Consider the following 4,152-nt stretch of genomic DNA (forward strand, 5'->3'; position numbering starts at 1 on the left):
AGAATGATCAATCAGACATTTGTATCTGTGTTTTTTTTAATGTTTTTATTTTGTATTTATCCTTAATGGAGGGGGGGGAGGGGGAATGATTGCTTGAAAGGAAACACTAAACTCAGTGTTAATACTATTGTGATTTCAAAGCAAACTCATTATTCAAGGTGAACCAAAACTTACCCTGGAAGAAGGGGCCCAACCAACTCTCACAGGCACTAGTCATGACTGAATACTGGCCTTCTTAGAAAGGGAAATAAAGTACATCTGCTGTTGATTCACCCCCCTTCCTCTTGGCCCATTCTGAATTTATGCTTGAGTTAAATGTGCAGTTGGAAGTGCTGACTTTTATTTCACTTTGATTCCCTATTTCTATTAATTAAAGGTATATTCTTAACAAGTACAGCATGTCAGGAGAAGGAGAGCAGGTCAGGAAGGAAATTAATTCTACCTTAACATGCAGCAAAATCATTGCTTAGGGCCTTGTTACATGTTGTTCTTTGAGTGCTCAAATGTTGATCGCTGTTAGTGCTAGCCTGAGTTTGGAGCAGTCACACCTTAAGGCTGAAAACCTTTGCTGACTGTCCCCAACCTGCACAGCTGTGATTTGCCACTAGAGGTGCTGGCAAGCTGGTGCTTGACTAGGAGCTACAGCTGCGAGTTACTACTACAGTTCTGGTGAGGCAAGACAAGCTTTTATCCTTACTCTTAGTGGGGGGGTATGAGAGATGGTGGGAGGGAAGGGATATGAAGCTGGCAGGTAAAAAGGAAGTGGGGGTTGGGGAAGGGTGGTGAAATGAAGGAAGTGAGCTACTGAATGATCAACTGAAAAGAAGGAAAAAAAAAGAAAAGAAATTAAAAAGAAATAAAGAGAAAGTAAATGAAGGGAGGTCTCATGTTTTAATTAATTGAGATTTGGGGTTGAGGTAGGGGGTGCTGGTCATGCTCCTCAGGGTGGTTGGGATGTGGGAGTGGTGAGAGAGAGTGCTTTTGGAGAAGCTACTACTCCTGCCCCAGTTCACAGTGATCCAATCCAGCCCCATACCTTTCCCCTCCTCACACGACCCCATCTTTGCTCTGTGACCTAGCTAACTGGCATGTGTTCTGCAGGCTGTTTGTACAAGGATGCACCCTTGGGGATGGGAAGGGGTGGGAGAGAGAAATAGCTTAGTGCCAGAACCTCCCCCCCGGCAGTAGACTTCAGGGGGTGGAACATTTGCCCACACAGAACTGGAGAGTGGAGGAGGGGTCATTGCATCCTCAGATGCTGGAGGACTGCACCTTGGGCAACTCATCTGTGGGGAATGGTCACACATTAATGGAACATAGGCTGGGTAACATGGATCAGAGATAAAAATGCCCTAGAGTGTCATAACTTTAAGTGGCCTAAAGTGTGTTTAAAACTAGTTTCAGTTGTTAATGTGTGGACAAACCAAGAGTTAATGGTACCAGGAGCCACATAAAATTCATGGACACCAAGGCCCTTGCTGCCTTAAAATTCTTAGGGGAGGTATCTTAGGATACATGCAAGGCTTAAAGTGAACTGGTTTGAGTTGCACAATTTAGTTTGAGCAGCACAAGGCCCTATTGATTGAAAACCATGCTAAATGTTCAACATTTGGGAGAGGAGGTACACAGACAGCCTGTGCTGACAATGACCCACAGACCGAGGGTCCACTACACACTTCCCAGCATCCCCTGCAGACTCCCTGGGCTTCCAGAGACTGCTGAGCAGAGCTGAATGGGCAGGGCAGTGCCAACTGGCTGGCTGCCACCCCCCATCTCCGAGTCCAGGGAACTTCTAGGTACAGTAACTACTCCCTCCCTGCTCCAAAGCTACTAGCGAGAAACCCTGAGTGTGACTCCTCTTGTTAGTTGTAAGCATTTCCGTTTTTCTCCCTGCCATGAATCCCTACCCTTTTTTTGTTGCCCTGCACTGGTCCCTGAGATAATTGCACTGGCTCGTGCCTTCCAGCCTAGAATCCAGGAGCCTGACCTTTCACGTGGGGCTACTTACTGTAATCTGAAGCCACCAAACATCCTAGATCTGGCTGACTACTTCCACCTGGTCAATTAAACTGTGGTCCTCCTAGATGCCATTGACACCAAGGTGCTCTGGAAACACCTTCAGACCACTGAGGAGTACACCTGTGTGAATAGGGAAGTATTTGATTCAGATTTGGATTTGGCTGATTCAGAGGAAAGTGATTTGATTTAGATATTCAGATCACTGTCCTAAATCAATTCAGCCGAATCAACTTCAGAAGATTTAGCACTGATTTGGAGAGATTCAGTGATTTGGATTGGACAGGGAGAGGCAGGCATAGCCAGGCAGCTGCAGGTTCTCCTGTGGCTCCTCTGGCTGTGCCTGCCTTTCCCTAGGTGAGGGGAGCCATGGGAGAAGCCCCCATGGCTGCTCTGTCCAGCTCCAACCCCAGCCCGGCCCCAGTTTAGTCCCAGCACTTAAAAAAAAGAAAAAAGAAAAAAAAAAGCTCTGCCCTCACTGGATGCAGTAGCAGTGATTGGGGCCTCTGGGTGCTCATGGCACAGCACCCCCACGCAGCACAGGGCAATGATGGGCAGCAGGGATCACTAATCCTGCCTGGCACTCACACAGAAGCTGACCCATGGCATGGATGCAGCATGGCTTGGCAGGTCACTGCACGCTGCCTGGGAGCTGGGGCCACTGGGGCTGAGTGGTGCTGGGCTCTGGCTGACATGTGGAGCCATCCCAGCTCCCAGACAATGCACAGCACCCTGCTGAATCGTGCTGCACCTGCATGATATGACAGCTGTCGCGCAGGTGCCAAGGGGGGGAACCCCACTGCTTCCCACTGCCCCGCACTGCACATGGGGGATTCTGCCACAAGTACCCAGAGGCCTTGATTGCCACTCCTGCAGTCAATGAGTGTGGGGCTTTTTTTTTTTTTTAAAGCTCCACACTCACTGGCTGCAGCAGCAGCCATGGGGGCCTCTGGGCACTCATAGCAGAGCCCCCACCATGTAGTGGAGGGCAGTGGGGATTGCCCCCCCACACTTGGCAACCATGCAGCAATTGACACATTGCACAGGTGCAGCACAGCTTGGCAGGGTGCTGCACACTGTCTGGAAGCTGGGGCCACTGGGATTGAGCGGTGCTGGGCTCAGGCTGAAAGGTCAAGCTGCCCAACTCCCAGGCAGTGTCCCCACATGATGCAACAGCTGTCACATGGGTGCCAGGAAGAGGGAGTGATCCCTACTGCCCCTCACTCTGCCACAAGCCCTCAGAGGCCCCGATCACTGCTGCCAGAGCTGGTGAGTGCGGGGCTTTTTTATTAATTTTTTATTTTAAAGTCCTGACAGGCTGGGCCAGTGGGGGATAGGGGGCCTCCCCCATGACTCCTCTGGCTGTGCCTGTCTCTACCCTGGCAGAGGGAGCCGCAGGGGCTATACCCTGCTACTGCTTGCCCAGCTGGTACAGCACGGGAGGCAGTGCAATGCAAGTACAACTCACTCTGGGCAGCAGCAAGGCATATCCCCTGCTCCCAGCACTGCCACACCCACATCAGCACTGGGAGTGGGGTCTCTGCCCTGCCACACTTGCCAGCCAACTTGGGGACATGGGATACAAGCATGGCAATGCTGGGAGCAGGGTCTATGCGCTGCTGCCACTTGCCCCTTTCCGCCTGGAGCGAGCCATGCCCACACCCTGCCCCCACTGCCCTGGCTAGGCAAGTGGCAGCAGGGCAGAGCCCCCGCTCCCAGCACTGCCATGCCTACATCCCGCACACCCTTGCCCTCCTCCCTGAGTAACACACCCCCATTCCCCGGCTGGGCAGTTTGCTTTCTGAGAAGACCCTGAAAAAAGAGACATGCAAGCTTTATTTCCATGTGTGCCTTCAGAAATGTAACCCATACCATCCAAAACATACCTGGCAAAACTTCAGTTTGTTACTTCACATGAGTAACTTTTAAATCTCTGTGCTATTGCCCATTATAGGCTTTTAGAATGATTTACAGTCAGAATTAAAAGTTGAGTAAGAATAACATTGCTTGCAGATTTAGGGTCTCTTTCATTTAAATGTATCAAGAAAACTTTAGACAATTATGTGAAATGCTTCAGACAAACTAAGAAATCAAAACTGTTGATTCATTATTAGCATTTTGGCATAAATAATCATT

This window comes from Alligator mississippiensis, chromosome 7, assembly GCF_030867095.1.
Source record: "Alligator mississippiensis isolate rAllMis1 chromosome 7, rAllMis1, whole genome shotgun sequence".
NCBI classification, from domain to species: domain Eukaryota; kingdom Metazoa; phylum Chordata; order Crocodylia; family Alligatoridae; genus Alligator; species Alligator mississippiensis.